General features: G+C 31.3%; 1 pseudogene; it reads right to left on the bottom strand.

Moving 5' to 3' along the window:
• Positions 1 to 14009: 14009 nt before the first annotated feature.
• On the bottom strand, positions 14010 to 17848 carry LOC111279446 (UDP-glycosyltransferase 92A1 pseudogene; annotated as a pseudogene).
• Between the last annotated feature and the right edge of the window lie 2944 nt (positions 17849 to 20792).

Genomic DNA, 20792 nt, shown 5'->3' on the forward strand with positions numbered 1-20792 from the left:
TCTTCATTGTTAAGTTCATCAGTGTTAATTGAATTCTCAAAGCTAACCTCTTAATTGTTATCATGATTATCTTCATGCTCATTTAAAGACCTGAAATTGAATGAAATGTGATATGTTGGCAAGATGTGCTTGGAAAGATGGAAATAATGAAGACACAAGAAGAAATGAATGAAAATGCATCCTTTCTATTTTTTATTAAAAATAATAAAAGACAAACAATCCAAACAAGAAAGATCACCCCAATGCCTTGGGCAATAGCTATTGGGATGTTACAATTACATTGTATTAGTCTTAAAAGTCACAGACATCTTGATGGCACTTCAATTATTTAACTCATAATCTGGTGGACAAAGGTGAACCCACTCATCTTGATTAAGTCCTACTTCATCTTCAACAGCATGAATGGTTAACTGCGTAAAAGCGTCTTCCATGCTTTTCTTGTATCTAGGTATATGAATCCTCCAAGTTTGAAAGTTTCATACAGGTGAGGGATAACCATTAGTCTTGCTGTCTTTTCTGATGACCTTTTTTTGACCTTCCATTCTGCCATCTCATAGCCTAGGCCTATCCTGTCGCTATTATCTATTACTATCGGAGGTTCTTTTATCCCCTGTAAGTTTTTACCTAGCCCTGATCCTGGATACCAGCCCTTATTGATGACTTGGCTTATAACTATCCTTGAAAATGGTTGACTTTTAAATCTTTTACCTACAGAATTAACCAATTCAAAAGATCGATAAGAGCATTATAATGCTTCTTCGACAGCCTCTACGTATGGAGTATTCAATGGTTGGGTCACTAGCATATCTTCTTCCCCAACTACCATTACTAATTGGCCTTCTACATTGAACTTGATCTTCTGATGCAAAGTAAAGGGTCAGCTCCTGCCATGTGAATCCATGGTCTTCCTAACAGATAATTGTAAGATGGAGAGATATCTATTACTTGAAACTTTACATTGAAAGTGCATGGCCTAATTTGTAAGGGTATCTCGATATCCCCAAGGACTTTTCTTCTGGTCCCATCAAAGGCTCTCATAATCATCTGACTGTCCTTCATATGAGAATAGTCAATGGGTAGTCTTGTCAAAGTTGACATAGGCATGACATTTATAGCAGAGCCATTATCGATAAGGATATTAGCTATGATATGGCTCTTGCACTTGACTGTGATATGCAGAGCCTTGGCATTTCCTTTTCCCTCCAAAAGAATCTCATCATCACTGAATGAAATATGATTTGGCATGAATAGATTTTCAGTTAGGTGGTTCACATTTTCAACAAATACATTATGTGTCACGTATGCCTGATTTAACACTTTCAGCAGGGTATTTTGATGTGGCTTTGAGTTCAACAGTAGTGATAATAATGAGATTTGAGCTGGCATTTTATTCAACTGTTCCATAATTAAATACTCACTATGTTTTATCAGTTTCAGGAATTCATAAACCTCTCTTTCTGATACTGGCTTTGGATGATCTTCTTTAGGTTCTACTTCAAGATTATTTCATCTTTCTTCTTCTTTAGCCTTCTATCTTCTAGCCTTCTTTAACATTTCTGGAGTGTAACACCTTTCACTTCAAGTAATGCCTCCTACACCAGTTATATTAGAAGCGTCAGCTTTGGAGACATCTTCTTCTTACCCCTAAACTATAATGTCATAGCCATATCTTCAGGGTACAGCTTTATCATCTTTGTACGAAAAAAGAGTTAGAACTTTAAAAGTTATCGGCCTGGGGATGAGTTTGTCTATGATTGACTTCGATTTGTTCCCACACTGAATTGTCATTGATTTTGGAAACAGCTTTACAGGCCTATCAGTCATGGACACTTCAACATTCTTTAAGTCTTCTCTTCTTTCATAGACCACCATCTAATGTGAATCTAAGAGTTTTTGCACCTCTTAGTGAAACTGCTCACAAGTTTCAATGAAATGGCCTATTGCCCCATTATGATACCTACAACTAGTAGTAGCTATATATGCTCCATGATAGTTATGTGGACTTACTAATTGTATTATGTCAGCTCTCCGTAAAATATCGAACAGTTGACTGAGAGGTGTCTTAATATCTGTCACTTTTTTCTTCACATGGTGCTCCTGTTCTTCACTTATAGCATTCACATTATGATTTGGCAAGGGATTGCCACTAACATTCGATGCAGTCATTCCTCCTGTATCAAAACAGATCATTCCATCCTTAATCAAACATTGCACTTTGTGTTTCAGAGTGGTGCAATTTTTGGTGAAGTGACCAGCGATCCCATAATGGTAGTCACAATGGGCTGTGAGATCATACCACTTAGGGTAAGGTGAAGGGTTTCAATTTACTAGGAGCAATCAAATGACTGTTGTAAAGCTCCTTATATAATTTTGTATAAGTCATTAGAATTGGGTCAAACATAAGTTTCTCACGAGTAGTTCATTGCTCTTGCGAACCACCAATGGGGTTAGTTGGGTGATTTTGGGGTCTTGGGATAGGCTGATTGTTAGGACTGTACATGGTATTTTGAGGCCTATGAGGGATTTGATATGTTTGGGGGTATGATGATTGTACAAATGGTTAGTATGGGTGAGGGGAAATATTATTTATAGTAGGATAATGTGGTAGATATCCTGGTGGTGAGTAGGGTTGATAGCCTCCAAATTGCTGTCTATCAAAGCTCATAGCCTGAGCTTCAGTTTCTTTCTTCTTCGGGACCTTTTACTAGATGTTTCATTTTCTTCTAGCTTGCCATTCTTGATGGCACTCAATAATTTCTCTCAAAATTACCATATCAGCAGAGTTTTTCGTTGCATTCTCTATTATCTTTTCATAATATGGAGGTTTTAAAGTACTAACAAACAACATTGTAGTCTCTTTCTCAGTCAGAGGAGATTGTACTTGAGAAGTAATATCCCTCCACCTCTGGGCATACTCTTTAAAAGACTCGTTTGCCTTTTTTTCAAGATTCTATAAAGATAAACGATCAGGGGCCAAATCGATAATATGTAGATATTGACTGATGAAGTCATGTGCCATATCGCTCTAAGAGCGAATGCGGGTTCTGTCCAACTAAACATACCATCTGGCCGTAGAGCCAGTAAGGCTATCCTGAAAGACATGTATTAAGAGTTTTTCATCATGAGCATGAGCTATCATCTTTCGACAATACATGGTGATGTGAGTTTTGGGGCACTTCGTACCATCATATTTTGTAAATTTTGATACTTTTAACTTATGAGAAATGACCACATCAGGGACTAGGCAGAGCCCAGCAGCATCAACTGACCCATAAAAACCAAATCCTTTCACAGCCCGTAGCCTTTGCTCAGCATACTAATCTTGGAGCTTTCCTGAGTTTTCACTCTTATATTTTCTTTCTCCTTCTCTTTTAAATTATCTAGATCAGGAATTGGTTCTGCTGTATTTTCAGTAAAAATAGGATTTACATAGTTATTATAATGCCCTGGGTTGGAAGCTGACGGTATTCCAGGATATGTTGGATATGTGAAGTGTTACGGTGGAACCTTTTGAGTAGACTGGGCTTGAAAGGGGCCAAAACCTGAAGGATATAAAGGGTCAGTCACTTCTTGCGATGGGAGAACTTGTGAGCTTGCATTTTCTTCAACTCTCTTTCCTTTATTCAAGTTATTAAGAGCATCCAAAATCTTGCTCGACTCACTTTCAATCTTCTCTTGTGCTTTTTCTATCTTTTCAAATCTGTGAGAATTTTTTTGCTCCATTTACCTTACTTTGAATCTTGTGTTGTATCAATGGGTAAAGTTCTCGCTAGATGGAGTTATCTTTGAACCTTGAGTACCATATCTTAAAATTAGTAAATTTGCATGACTATCACATGGTTACTTTGTTAAGTGTAATGAATGAGAATGCAATGAATGAAAAATGCATGTATGCAAAGAACATTTGCCTTAAAAACGGTATTCAACTAAAAGATTTCATTTATTCTAAAAAAACTTTTATCTACATTGAGTTTATCATCCTAGAATTATAGTCATAAAATTGTTTGATCTGTTCATACTGGGCCTTGGCTTCTTTGATGAAGTTTAACAGACGCTGTCTATATTCTCCTATTGGGGTCACCATTTATTTCAACGTCTTTGCCTCTTCCACCATCTTTCTTACCTTGCATAACCTTTTACAGATTTGGGTCGTTAGGTGCTCAATGTATATCTGTCTTCCTAAGTTCTTTCTTTTACTACACCAGATTTGGTATGATAATTCTCTATGCTCCCTAACCAATGCAGTAATGTGGTCTTCTTGTTCATTCAACTTTTACCTTAGCCTGCTCAAGTAACTGTTTAGCATGTTATTCTCTGCCTATACTTTGATACTTTCTTCTTTCAATTCAGCATACTCTTGCTTCAATATTGTATTTTTCTCAGTCAGCTCGATAATGGTTATCTCTTTGGCCCTTTCTCTCACACATAACCTTTTATGCTCTTGGTGTAGCTTTGCTAGATCTTCAATAGCTGTATCACGTTCTCTAGCAATCTTGTGAACTTTAACTTCATGACTTTTGGCTCTATCTTTCCACTAGGCTTTTTCTTCTTGAAGCTTTTGGATTTTTTGCTTTAATTTGCCCTTTTCAGACTCAAATTCTTTTGTTACAAGCTCTAATTCTGATGGTGTCTCTTCAAGTTTTTCTTCTGTTGGTGTTGAGAGATTTCATAAGTGAATACCATTTCTTGTCTTCTTTTTTTTCTTCAAACCAAGCACCCTGGGGTGACTTTATCAGTGAACGGTCCAGGACTCACTCTTCGAGGATTTTCCATGCTTTAATCATCTCATTTATCTTCTGAAATGCTTTTAGCTCACTATAAGAGAAATCTAACTGATGAGGCCCATAAGTCATAGGAATGAACTGTTTTCCCCCAAATTACCTTCTCACTAAGAGTGGTGCATAATTTGTCACTCCCCATAAACTCAGAAGTGGGACCACTGTACTATCCCTACATTGGTACAACATAGGCTCACGATTCATCCATGGGGCCAACCATCTCACCTTAGTGCTTTTCAACTTTTGTAGGAAAGTTATCCATTCTTGTTTAGACTTTCGTTCTGACCACTCACTTTCACAGAATTCCTTAATCAGAGCTCGATTACGGATATAAAGCTTCGAGAAAGCACCATTTCCCTATTCAAAATGGCTTTTCATCCATAAGTACAATAACTATATGCAACCTATGAAGTGCCTTCAATTTCGATGATAATAACTTAAAGATCTGATAGTCTCTGCTAATATTATCGTTGAAGGATTACAGCCATTGATCACACTCTCGAAGAAGTCAACCACCACTATCTTAATATATCTCAAAACTTTTGAAAGATCACCAGTCCATATACGGCCAAGGCAAATACATCTAACCTCCGTTTTTCATTGGCTTGTTGCATTAGAAACTCATGAAAGAACTTTCAAGGTAGGCAAACCTATTCTTGCTTCTTCTTTGTATGAGATTCTACAATTTTTTTGTCTATCCCCATGAGTTGAGCCAGACCTTTACGAAATCTTGACTTGTATTTTTTGATATATATCTTGCCAGGAGCCTTGAGGTGCAAATCCAGCAGAATAGAATATTCTTTAATGGTGAGAGTCATACCAGCTTTATTGAAGACGAAACACTTGTATGCAGGGTCCCAAAACTGTGTTGTAGCTCTGATTAGTTTATCATCAATAACTACTACTAGAAGGTGTGCTATATGACCGTGCTTCTGGCAAAACTGCTCTTGTCTTGACGGACTCATCTTCTTTCAGATATCAACCAAATCCTTTAAATTGTTCTGTTTGGGGAGGATGGATGTTTCTTGAGATAGAGTAGAATCATATCCAATTGGTAAACAATCCCCCATCTTCAGTTGAATCTTTTCTGACTGGGCCCTTACTTCGTTGGGTGTCTCACAACACGCTAATACGGATGAAGAGCAAACTAGTCGTTCATTGGAGTCCACGAAAAATTTTGTTGAAGACCGTTTTTCAAGCAAATGTTCTTTATGCAACTTTATGATATACATATGAACCAATGCAAAAGAATAAGAAAAAGGTTAGTATACCCAGAAAAAGAATAAATAAATAACTAAGTAAATTTAAACATCACACAAAGTAAAAGGAATGAATCCTATGCTTTTAGTTAATTCTAAAAGGAAAGAGTGATGGCTCTATCTATAGGTTAGGCACACTTAAGGTTCACTATATGCGGTTTTAAGGTCAAAATCTAAAGGTTCCCAAATTGTTCCTTACATCTTTGTCCATCACAGACTAGTAAGGCACCCTAATCCTCACCCATTACAGGCTACAAGCGAAAAAGGTTCAATTTGAGTAGGAGTATTTCGCTAGCCAGTGCGGAGGCATTAGACCTCACGAAAATAATAGGTACTTTACTCCCTCCTTATCCAATATTATTTACCAAATATGTTTTATATTTTCAAAATTCAACAAAACAAAATAAATAAAAACATAATTTAAAAAAAAACAAAAAACAATTTTAAATAGTCCAAAAATTTGCCAATTATACAAGATTTTCCTTGACTATAAATGTTATTTTTGGTAATACTATATTAACTATTTTTTCTTGTCAAGTAGCTAGCTAGGTAGCATAGCATGCATTCAATTGGTCATGGTTTTCAAAGCTCAATTTGTTATTTTACTTTATTTATAAATATTTATTTATTTATTTATTTGATGGTGTTGTGCATCTATATAAATAAATTACTATAGTAGAATTGCTTATGGGTCAGGTCGGGCTTAGTTTGAGCTGAGCTTATGTATGTATTCTAGTATTTTAAGCAAGTTTAGGTTCGGCTTGACTTCATTTTTTGGGCCTTATTTTCTATCAAATCCCATTCTTACATGTAATAATAAAGCACAAACCCGCCCAAAGCACTAATATTTAAAATAAAAAAAATGATTTAAATTTTTTTTTATAAATTATTAATTTAACTAATTTATTTAATTTTAATTAAATTTATGAGTTATTTAGGCTTGGATCCAATTTAATTTTATTGAATATAATTTAAGATTAAATTATTATTTTTAATGTTTTATATAAAGAAAAAATTGAGTTTTATCCTATTATAAGTAATAAAGCAAATGGGCCTTATCCATTATAAAAAATAAAGTAGATGGATCTTATCTTATTATAATAAATATATATATTTTAATTTTCAAGCTAGACCTAGCCAATCTTTGGATCTTAAATGGTGAAATCCAAGCTCGGTTTTTTTTTTATCGAACCTCATTTGTTATTCAGATCCTTTTAATGGGCTTAATATTTATATCCAAGCACTTTAAAATTTTAGGCAGGCTTTCGAGTTCAGGCGAATAGCCTATCCTTTGAACATGACTATTCTATGGACACTACAGAAGCAAAATTTAGACTTGTTCCTATTGCATGAAGTGAGCTTCTAAGATAGATATATTTCATCTATCATCTATATATAAAAGTATGAACTTCAACAATGCTAAAAGTGATTAATTTAAATACTCCTATAAATGTTTAAATTAACAAATATATCTTAACTATCCAACTTTTGTTAATTTGTTTAAATTTAATTTAAATCAATTAAAATTAAAAATAAAGTTTATGTGAAAATAAATTTTTAAAAATTTTAAAATTTTAATTTCAAAAATATTAAAAGTGATTGACTCAAAATACCCTTAGTAATTTCTTTTATAAATTTTAATTTAAATGAATATTTTATTAGTAGACTTATTTTTTATAATTAAACTCAAAATGTGCTAAAAGTGATTAACTAAAATACCCTTAATAAAATTTAATTCCAAAAGTCTTAAAAATGATTGATTAAAACACCATTACTAATTTTTTTTATAAATTTAATATAAATGAATTTTCTTTTTTATTATTAAACCCTTTTTTTTTTACAATTAGAGTCATATTAAAAAACAAAATATGATTTTTATATCAAATAAAAATATAAATATAAAGAGATCAAAACTAATTAGTGTGCATAGCTATAATTTATGGCGTTTTCTCTTTATTGTTGTAAAAACAATTGGGCATGTAGTTTATGTTAATAAATAAATTTATTAAAGATAATCATAATTAAGTCATTAAAGTAATTTTTTTCTATTTTTTACCTTTCAATTTTTTCCTTAATTGATTTGCTAACTATATGTGTATGTTAATGATTTTATTATTTGTATATTTTATGACTCGAACATTCTATCATTGATAACATAATTAAATATTTTTAATCTATTGAAATAATTCTTTGATATATATCATTTTTATAGTTTAGTCTAATCTCTATAATTAATTTCTCTGTTGTATTTTTTCTTTAGAATTTTTTAATTGTTATTTCCAAGAACAAAAACTAATATTAGATCAAATGCAAATTAATTGCACACCTTCCTTCCCCCAATAATTAGCAATATGCGATTCATTAAATAGTTCAATTTGACTTCCCACCTATAGAATTAGGAAATTCAAGAGGTGATAGAGCTATTAGTAGCTCAGACCCAAATTACCATAAGAGTTGTTTATCTTAACTAATTTTAACACTCTTTTGTTCAATCTAATTAAGCCAAGGTAGATAGTTATAGTATTTTCCTGAACCAAATCATTGAGTCCTCTTTAGGGGTGTAATTGAGCCGAGCCAATATAGTGTCAAGCTGGAGCTCAATTCAAAGATTGAAACTTGAAATTAGCTCAAGCTTGATCGAGTTCTATTTTTCAAGCTTGAGTTTGACTATAGATAAAACTCAAACTAAGCTCAAGCTCACTTGATTAAACTCGAATGATAATAAAAAAATTTCAAATTTGTTTAATATAAGCATAAGAGCACTTACATCTTACCAAGAAATTGCCCTATTCGAACTTTCATTCACTTGTATTTGTAAAATTGCTTCATCATTTGGAACTACCTCTTGAAAAACCTGTCCTATCTATGCTATTCGCATATTCTTTCTTTATAAAATTACTCATCTACAAAACTAAAAAATCTATTAATTTATTGTATCATTTTCAAAATCATAAATTAAATTCAATAAATCACCCCAAATTCCCAACCTGCATGATATGATCTTTATAGTCACCAACATTAAAATTAATGAACTTGAACTTGATTCTCAATCATATAAGCCCTATTAACTAAAAAATATTCCAAATCTCAACATTTATTCAAAAAATAACCAAGACAAATGAGGTGCGGTGGAGAAAAAAACCCAAATTTCAATATTTATTAAAAAAAAAAAAGACAAATAAGAGTGTTGGAGAAAAAATAATTTTCTATACCTAGAATATTCAACAGAAGAGCATTCATCATGAAGTTTGAAGTTCGGAGTTAGAGGTCCATCTTGATTATGGAGTTTTCAACTTTTTTAGCTTGAGCATGAATCTCATGATGTTATTTTCCACCAAACAGCTTTAGTCCTTTTGATTATTAGTTGTCAGTGGTAGAGCAAGGATAATGGTAGATCTTGATATATAATTTTAAAGGGGTCAACTAATAGTATATAATATACTTTATTTTATTTTTTACCTAAAGTATAGTTTATAATACTCATAAATATATATATGCAAACAATATACTAATAAAAACATGACAAGCTCATAAAATTATAAAACAAAAATATTACTATGACAACATTATACTTTTAACAATAAAATGATTTACAATTAACCTTTTGAATTACTAGTTACACAATATATCAAAGAATTATGGGAATTTTTTTATTTTTTTAATAATTTAAAATTTAAATAAAAAAGAGTACGAATAAATCAACGATATTTAAACATTTTATCAAAAAAAAAAAACTAAATATATTTTTTAAGTGAATATGAAATTTTGAGACTAGGAGTTTGGTGTTTTTCTAGCATTTTTGTAAATTAGTTTCATATATATATATATTTATATATATATATATATGAAGATAAGGAGTTGTAGTAAGCTAAATCTCCTTTTCCTTTCCTTAAATCTACTTAACTTTGACCTTGTACTAAAAAAAAAAAAGGAAAAACACATTTGGTACTTGGTTAAAAACTTAAATCTTGTTGAGAAAGTTGAAAAATTAATTTAACTTTTGTTAAATTCATTTTGATTGTAATCTAAAAATTGTGACAACACTCTTAATTTTAAGAATTTACAAGTAATAATTGTTAGATATAATAAATAAACATATATCAATGTGATTTGAACATCTTCTAAATTACAATGCACAAAATTAATTTATAAAACACAAAAATAATAAAATTAACACTTTTAGTTTGTAAGATCAATTTAAATGTATTTAATATAAATAAATATATATGTTAATAAGGGTTTTAAAATTTTTGGAGGGGCAAGGCCCCTTTAGGCCATTATTATCAATTACCCCTGAGCAAGAAGTGAGCACAAGCGGTGGCTTTGGATGAACAACCGTCGTTGCTAGTGGTGGAGCAAGGAACCAAGGAATGATTGCTACTAGGTCTGTGTCTTGCTGTCTTGGGAGAGTGAGAGAGGGAAAGAGAAACATATGAGATTGATTTAGGAGTGTTTAGGTTAGGTTAAGGTGTATGTGTATAAAAGGGTGAAATCATAACTTTATAAGTAAAATAATAAAAATATATTAAAATAAAAAAATTCGATTAGACTCACGAGCCACTCAAGATGAGTATTAAGATACTTGAACTTGGTTCGTTTGATAATTCGAGCTCAAGTTCAATTCGATAATGACTAAGCCAAATTCATTTTTTTTAATCGAATTTGAATAACTTATGAACAAATGTGTTTTTTCGAATCATTTACACCCTTACTCCTCTTGCCTTTTTATAGATCTTCATTATTCTTTGTTCTCATTCCACTCATTGTGCCTTGATTATCACTTTAATCTTTATTCGATCAATAAACTTCAATATTACAAAATACAATACCTTTGCCTTTATTGGTTAGTACGTACACAATCGTTTTCTCTTTCGTAAATACTTTATTCTAATAATCTTTATTCTATGAATTACCTTGACGATTAGGTTATATCATATACTCTCTACTTGTATAGTTTTTCTTGGATCATTTGAATCATGTTGAAAGAATAGTATTTGTTTTTAATATGTAACAATAACATTTACTAAAATAATTTAGTTTAATTCATATAATATTTAAAACAAAGATCTTTAGGATAATTTAAGATTAAATGGTACTATCTCTTGGATGAGCGTGTGAGGGTACAATAACCTTCCTTATACGTAATCGAACTTTTAAACCCTATTTTAAAATGCAGAGCAGAACTTATTCTTTTAGAGACCTTTAGTCAAGCTTAGGACATCCTTAAAGGGATAGATTCATTAAGTGGCCAATCACACCTAATAAAAAATATTGGTGGTGACTCCCTAAAATCCATATCTAGTTATAGGTTTAAGGATCTATATGTTATGACACTCTCTATTTGTATAGTTTTTCTTAGATCATATGAATCATGTTGAAAGAACAGTATTTGTTTTTAACGTGTAACAATAATATTTACTAAAAAATTTAAAGTTTAATTTAGATAATTCATATAGACACTTTTAAAAAATAGCATCTAGTAAGTTTCACCAGCAAAAAATTGATTTTTACCTACAAAATTTTCCTTTAATAATAGCATGTTTTCCGTTAGTAATAGTATTACTGATGAAAATTTTCATCGATAATAGACAAGTTAGTAATACTGTTCCGTCAATAATGTGTAAAATCCATCAATAATTATCAATAGAATTATCCATTGGTAAATTTTGTTAGTAATAATTTTGTTGATAATTAGGTCAGTAATCCGTCGATAAAATCCATTGGTAATACTTATTTTTCAACATATTTAATATATCTTATTTATAATTTTTTCATTTTATTTTAGTTTTTTAACTTATTTTTAAAGTAATTACATGAATACTAAATATATATAAATGGAAAAAAACAAATAAACAAAATGCTCCATTTTATTTATAAAAGAATGTAAAATATTTTTTTAAATTGTTTATGAATTCTATTAAATAAAAATACAAAAAATACATATATATTACAAATTCTATACAAATATTTGGTAATATACATAAGTCATATAAATAAATACTTTCAATATACAATAATAAAAATACCTACAAAATAAATAAAAAAAAAGTTAAAGTATAAAGAAAATAGGAACTTAAACTTTTGTAGTATGTATGACAAGGATCTTATAGTAACAATTCTATTAAAAAAATTATACATTTTATATTTGACTGTAACCTGCAAAAGGAATTATAAAAATTTATGAGAGAAATGAATATATAATATAGATTACTTGTTAGTGAAATAATGAGAAAAGCAAAAAGAATTGCAGAGAATATGGCTAAAAATCAACGACTGGTGGAGTGAATATTACTGCGAAAACTGGTCCTTTATTACTGATACACCATATTTATAGGTAGTAGACTAATGCTGAGAGCACAACTCCCTATAACAAATACCATTATGAGCAAAATCTTGCAGAGAATCAATTATGCAAGCTACTAGCCTTGTCACATTCAATTTCTCTTTTCTTTTTTTAAGTAAACATGAGCTATTCATTAAACAAATAAATGAAAAAACACAGAATGTGCAATAAAAACACATCCAAAAATGCAACTAATAAGCTCTAAAATATAACAAGGAAAATCTTATGATTTATGAGACAAGATTATATTGCCTACAGGGGATACAAAGATTTCAATAGCAACACTTTAGAATTGAAAAATTTTTTTTGAAAGATTATATTGCCTACAGGGGATACAAAAATCATTCTAACTTTAAAACCTCAACCTAAACATATACTCAAAACCATTTCAAAACTTTAAAGATACATGTGAAAATCTCAAGTAGAGTGTTTTGTTCCCGAATGCCACCTATACGATAAGGTATCTTGGAAATTTTATTCCATTAAGTTTTTTGTACTAGTCCTTAATTCACATTAATAATGGGATTAAACAAATGATAAAATATATAAAATGGAATCTTAACTATAAATAGTCACATCTAAACTCTGCTTAGTTGTTGGAGAGTTAGAGTGGCCTTATTATATTTAAGAACCCAAATTTCAAAATTGCATTTCATCATTATGCATAACATTTATTAATGCATCTATTTATTATTGATTGCACTCAATTCGCATTTTTATGCCTTTAGTTATTGTTTGTTATACAATAATACCATCGTTGATATTTTCGCATAAAAAATATGTTTAATTTAAAAATGAGGAATAAAACAAAAATAACATCTCAATGAAAATAATTCTTGGTACTTTGCTTAAATGTTGAAAAGTCACCAATAGTTATTTTCCCCGAAGAATGTTAGTTTTATTTTCAAGGAATGTTGTAATAAATATTAGTTAAAAGGTTTATCTTTAAAGTTGGAGAATTTTAAAATAATTTTTTACTTTAGAGATTTCTTTGATATTCCTAAATAACGAATTTTAATAAAATTACTTTCTTTTTTTTTTTTTTTAAAGAAGGGAATTAGTATTAAATTTCAAATCAAAACCATTTCATCCAACACCAGAAATTATGCATGATTAATTGGTACCAATTATGGGTGTTGTGGGGGTGTTAATCTTTTTCACATGTAACCGAACTCAAAATCTCTTTTTGTAGACCAAAATTTGTCTTTTGATAAACTTTAAACTTGTTTTTATAGTTTATTTAAAAAATAAACTTTTGGATGGCCAATCATACACTAAAAAAGATTGGTGGTAACTCCTTTATTTTTTTTCTCAATTTTAAAATTCCTTACATCTAGTGGACCCAAAGCCATTATGACACTCATGCATGTGATCCATCACATTGAGCTCATAAATTGGGCAAATATTTTAGAAAGGAAAATGGTTTTTGAAATTTTAGACTTTGTTTTGTTCATGAAAAACATGAGAAAAATATATAGAGAGAAAAATCTATCTATTATTCCCTTGTAAACTTTAATTGGATACCAAGCATTGAGGCGATATGCTTTTTTGATTTCTTAATAAATTTTTCTAGTTAGGAAAAAGGAAAAGATGATAAAATTGATTATCCAACATTATCTTGCCTGGAAATTACAAGCTTTTGTCATTACAAGTTGAACCAATAGATTGATCTGGTTTCCTTGTTATAATGACTGAAACAAAATCATCCAATGTTTTAATGGAAGACCCATTTTCTTGTCCTTCCTTTTTCATCGTTGCCTTTATATGTTCTGCAATCTCTTCTGCTTTTTTCTTCATAGCCTTTCCTTTCCCTTCCCTGTCCATTACCAATTTTATGACTTTCTTAACCTGTTTCCTTGAAATACTACTCTCCATTCCTCTTGTCAGCTTCACTGAGACACCCATTTCTTCCACCAATATCTTCGAATTGTAAGCCTGCTCTACTGCCTTGGGCCACCTTATCATTTTCACACCTTGGCTTAAACTCTCAAATGCTGAATTCCAACCACAATGGCTTAAAAATGCTCTTGTAGATTTTTGTGACAAGATCTCCAATTGTAGTGCCCAGTTTTCACCAACAAGCCTTGTTTGCTCTTCCTCATTCTATCTTCAAACCCTTCTAGTAACCATTATGCTCTGAATTTTGCTTTTAAGTCAAAACTAAGTGGAGGCCTTATTAACCAAATAAATGGATTCCCATTTTCTTCCAAACCAATTGGAATTCCATCATCTATGATTGATTGATAGTATTTTAAGATCCAAAAGAAATGTATAGAACTGAAGCAAGGCTATGTAAATCAAGCCATTGGAGGCATCTTTCAGGTGAAATTTTGGGCTCGTTTCCTACATGTTGTCTAAATAAACTATTAAAAGATGATAATGATGATTTGTTTAGCAATTTTTTAGGTAAAAAAGGCCCAATTGCCAAACAAAAACCTTGGTTTATTTTCTTAACAACTCCAATGAGGCTCAATCTCTTCAACTGTGTTACACAACCACACAAAAGATTGCAAAGAACCTGAAAGCTATGGCTGTGTAAACCTAGACCATAGATCGATACCATCAGCATTTCTTATAAAAGCATGTAGTTGAAAAATATAAAAATGAAAACTTTTAGGGTGTTAGGAAATCAACACACATATGCAGTACTCACGAACAAAATAGCTACCTCAAATCAAGAATAAAAACACACAAATATAGTTGTTTTGACCCAACCTAAAATGGCCTACTCCAAACCCAATCCATTAACAAATAAATCTTTATAACTATGAGACTTTTAGAATTAGAAAAGTCTCTAAAAACTTCTTACTCAAAACTTAACCTAAAACTCAATTACATCATTTTAATAGCCTACTCACCTAGCTATTCTCTTGGTGTCTAATTATCTGGGATTGCCAAACTAAAACCAAAACATCTTATTTATAAGGGTGAAACCCTTTATACCTTTATTAAACTTCCAATGTAGCATACAAGAGAAACTTTCAACTCTTATAACTTTACTTAACTTTCGATGTGAGATTTTGAGATTCAAGGTAAATCTCAATAAATTTTCCATTGACTTGAATCTCCAAACACTTCAATAGAATTTGCAAAGCTAACCCACTTATCCTTCTTCTTTTCTTTCATCATAGGGATCCTAGTAATTAAGCCTTCATCAAGCATGTACAAGTGATTTTTAACCCTATTCCCTTTTAGAATCACATTACCATTTTTGTACGCTTTTAACCAATTATTATTATCATAATATGTGTACCTTCGAGAAGCTAACTCACTTAAAGCAATCAAATTGTAGTACAATTCGGTCCATATCTTACATGACAAAGCGTCCTAACAACACTATTTGTGAGATATAAGACAAACACTCATAATACCTTGAATTTGCACATTTTCATTGTTAACAACCACAATAACCCTATACTTCTCATTCTCATCCAACTCCACAAAGTAATTCCTATCATTGCAAACATGAACTATAGTAGTAGAATCTAAAACCTAACCTTTATCACCTTTTAAAGTCTAAGTCTTATCCACGCAAGTCGTCAAAATGACATCATCATCATTAGATACAACGGTAGTAGTATCACTCTTTCCTTTATTTAATTTCTTCTCATCATTCACCTTTTTGAAAGCAATCATATTCCTTCTTAGATTCTTGCAGTGCACTTGGATATGTCTCTTTTCTCATAATAATAATATTCTATATCACTGTAATCTCTATCTCTTAACTTAGATCTTTCTCTTAATCCATCAATCATCTTTTGAGTCCTCCTTTGATCAAAATCCTCTACAACTAGTGTACTCCCTCTAGGTGATGAGTTTTGTGCTCCCATACACCTTTCATTCTCACGTAACAAGACAGTCACATCATCCAACTTTAAAGTAGACCTACCTACCAATATAGTCTGAACTAAAGGCTTATAAGACTTGGGCAAAAATGATAACAAAATTAAAGCCTTCTTTTAATCTTTTAACTCATTAATAGAAATTGCCAACAATTGAGAAACTAATCTATTAAACTCATTCAGGTAATTATGAAAACTTGTACCCTTTTCCATCTTCATAGAATATAGATTTATCTTTAAACATAATTTGTTAGTTAACGACTTTGATGTATTAATACCCTTAAGCTTATCCCACAAACTCTTCAGAGTACTTTTGTCAATACACTATATTTTACCTCTAGGGCTAGCACCAATCTAATAGTACTAACAACTTTCTTTTGAATTTTATTTCAATTACTGTCAGACATTTCCTTAGCTTTGCTACTTTACCCTTGTTGTACTAACAGATCTTGAATCATATTTTGTCATACTATAAAATTACTCTTTCCATCAAATAACGGAATCTCAAACTTAGGTATAGGCATACTAGACATATCTTTTTTAGACATTTTGAAATACTTGCTTCACGATATCTTAGGCTTGCCTCTTCTTCTATGAACCTCTCTCTGATACTACTTGTTGGGGATCACTACAGCTCTGATATCACTTGTTAGGAAATCAATACGCACACGCAACACCCACAAACAAAATAGCTAGCTCAAATCAAGAATAAGAACACACAAATATATTTGTTTCGGTCCAACTCAAAATGGCTTACTCCAAACCCAATCCACTAACAAATAAATCTTTACAATTGTGAGACTTTTAGAATGAGAAAAGTCTTCAAAAACTCCTTATTCAAAACTTAACCAAAAACTCAATTACACCATTTTAATAACCTATTCACCTAGCTATTCTCTTGGTGTCTAACTATCTGAGATTACCAAATCAAGACCAAAACATCTTATTTATAAGAGTGAAATCCTTATACCTTTACTAAACTCTTTATATGGGATACAAGACAAACTCTCAACTCTTATAACTTTACTCAACTTTCGATGTGAAATTTTAAGATTCAAGACAAATCCCAACATAGAGAAACCATGCTAAACAAAATTCTTTAGTGTCTGCTTGATGATGAGGATGGTTCAACCCCAAGGAAACATAAGCCAAGATACCATAAGCGCCACTTGTATTAAAAGTAATGTTTACAGTGCCTGTACTCTTTGCAACATCCATAGTCCATCCGAAGAACACATCCGATATCATACACAGAGGGGGCTTGCCTTGTTTCACTATCATATCTAACAACAATTGCTGAAATGGTGTATTGAGAGAAATAGATGAAATAACGAGTTTACCAATTTGATTCAAAGACACGTTCTTAGTGTTCTCTATGTTGGGTTGCAGGCCAGGGTCAGCGCTGTTGAATGGAAGCTTGGCCAAGCGGATCCATGAAGGAGTGGAATTTTCTTGGTGAAGAGTGGAACGGAGATATTGGACGTTGAGAGGGGTGTTGGCAATGGTGATGTTGAAGCCTGTGCGCTGGTGTATTTGTCTTGCAAGAGCTAGATATGGTATAAGATGGCCATGAGCCATGAAAGGTAGCATTACAATGTCAATTTGCTCATAATCAGAAGAATTCATGGTTCTATTGGGTATTTTGGCTCTTTGCTGAAAGAAGTTTATCCTAGTGATCAGTAGTACAATAATGATTTACATTGTTTTTGGGGAGGGACAAAAAGCGCCTTTAATTTTGATAGAGAAGTTTTAGACAATGTGAAGCCGGTCCATTTTGTCTCTCTCAACCGGTCCTATTTTTTGGATGCATTGAGATTGAATTAATGGAGAGAAACAAGGATGCTTCATCTTTCAAAACTAGCCTGCTGTTGAATAATTTAAAATATGATACAATAAAAAAAATGAAGATGACTTAAATTAAAATTTTAACAAAAATAATATATTAAAGTTTAAAAAAATTAAAAAATATATTTTATATTTATATAAATTATAATATGTAATTTTATGTAACATATATATAAATACATAAACTATTAGCGTTTTAAATAACATGATAATAAAAAGATCGATCTTATAATGAGTGAATTGATCTTTTCTAGTTGCAACTCAAAATTTTCGAATGTTAGAAGGAAAAAAAATCAGTAGGCCGGGGATTGACTTTTTTAGTTTTACTGTCACAAAAGAACATTTTGTTTGAAAAATGATGGATTTATTCAAGTTGGAGATCAATCATTTTAGCTTTGAGTCCAAACGATAGCATTTTGTTTGAAAATATATGCTTATGAGAACCCATGGTCGACCTGTTGGGTTTGTTTGGCTGTTTTTGCAGAAGTTTCTGCTAACTAATGACTAGTTGTATGTTCGTAGGAACAAGCTTTTACTGCTGATTCCCCGTTGGAGAGTGTAACAGGGTGGCTCTTTGGGGAATCTGATTTCCTTTGAGTAAATTGCACTGCCACTTATTTTATTTTATGGATTCTAAATTTTTAAATAATATAAATGTAATAAAAAATTTCTAATGCAGTAAATTTTGTAAATATTTTGCATAATTGTCACGTGGATTCCAAATGACAATCAATAATTTATGGATTTTGATTAAAAGTTTTATTGCTAAGGTTGAATGTTGAATGTTTTGTTAGATGAACACATAATTTGAAATAGTGATCAAAACATCTATATATAAATTGATTGGGTTAGTATTGTTAGATTCTGTATAATTTAAAAGTTCAAATTATAAATTATATATAAAAATTCAAATATTGATTTATACATTTTTAAATTCAAATATAGTAATTAATTCTTTTCGATTCAAGATTTATTTGACAATATGATCGGTTGCGCCACTGTGTATTTTATAACTAAACTTTTTAAAAATTTGTATGTATTTGTGGGTTTGAAAAATGAATTAACACAAGCAGAATGAAGGGAGGTAGAAATTGTCCGAATTTTTCTTACCTTTCCAAGAGGAACTAGGAAAGGATTCATTTTGCAGATCCAACAAGTTTGGGACGTTTAGCAACATTGATTTTTATTACGAGGCCTTTAGGTTGCCAGGCAGCCAATCCCAAAAAGGGGCATTGAACCGAGTGTTTGTCGAGCTGGTCAAACACCTTGTTGAACCGGATTAGACAGGGCAGGTAGGCGTTTGAACCGTTTTCAGTGTTAATTTTGAGTTTTACTGTTAATATTGCACGTCGGTGCATTGCCTTTTTTATGCGCTTGTTTTTGAAGGGTTCATGCCCATGTTAATGATTATTTTCCCTGTTTGGTTTTTTTCAGATATGATAAAGAAAATAAGAAGCACCTTGCCAATGGGTGTTTTCTGTGGTTGGTAATTGGCTATGGATTTGGTGAGTGTGCATGTATCATAGTTTGTTAATATATATATATATATATATGTACTGTGTCTCTAAGACTTCTTTCCCACCCTAGGTGAGAAAATCATATTTTGTCTGTGAAATATAATAGTTTCATTAGGCTTGCTAAGTTTAAACTGAATTTTGTTGATTGGTGTTTCTTTCTTTGCAATTTCTGTTCGATGTCTGACTTCCCTACAAATGTTTATTTAACTCGGAATGATTTAAATGATGTTTTTCCTGGCATGTATATTCTGTGATTTCAAATAATTGCAATTTTTGTCCAGTGTAAATGCAATTGTTGAGACCAGCATCTGCTTAGTTATATACTTATATTTAATTATAGTGTCATATCTGGTTATCACTTTAGCTTTAAAGAGCAATTCTGTGATTGATGGGCATACAAGTATCAAAAGCATCAGGTTTACCTTTATTTGTTTCAAATTGGCTCCAACTTAAGACCTGGATATAAATGGCCTGTGGAATTACATACTTTATTGTTCCAGGATAATTACTGGAATACATATTGATATATGCTTTTGATATTTTGTCTTGAAGGGAAAATAATCAATCATCATTGACACACACATACATACAAACTACACACTCACATGTAGTATTGCCATTATATTTTAATTTGTGAATCACGGTTGTTAATCTTGGGAAACAAAATGTATCTTTCTGCATATCATGTAGGTTTCTGAGTATAGTATTGCCTGTGAACTTGAAAGTACTGAATAACCTCGATGTTTGATTGGTGAAAATGAATGAATATCAGAGGTGTATTCTTGTATTTAGTTGGTTGAAAAGCTATTAAAAAAAGAGTTGGGTAACACCAAAATAACTATTGTGAAGCTATATAGTTGTACTAATTTATTTCAATTTCACGTATTGCAGGCCTCTTCTTTACATTCATAGGGTTATATATAATGAATGGGCATGGTCAACCTGCACTCCTCTATCTTGTTCCTTGTACATTAGGCAACAAAGTTCAAAATTCCACCCGGATATAGGCTACTTCAGGCTGGCTTGTCAGAAAAAATCTCTTATACTATCTCATTGTAACTCGTTTTCCCCTTCCCTTTCTCCCTTCTGATTTTTCTTTCCTTTTGCAGAAGTTGCTGTCATATTAGGTTTGGTAAGGGGAGAGCTGAAAGGGCTTTGGAATTACAGCCCCGAGTCATCTTCCATGACAAATTTATGATAATAATAAC

The sequence above is a fragment of the Durio zibethinus genome, chromosome 27, assembly GCF_047325235.1.
Source record: "Durio zibethinus cultivar Kanyao isolate XHJ-2024 chromosome 27, ASM4732523v1, whole genome shotgun sequence".
In the NCBI taxonomy this organism is placed as follows: Eukaryota; Viridiplantae; Streptophyta; class Magnoliopsida; order Malvales; family Malvaceae; genus Durio; species Durio zibethinus.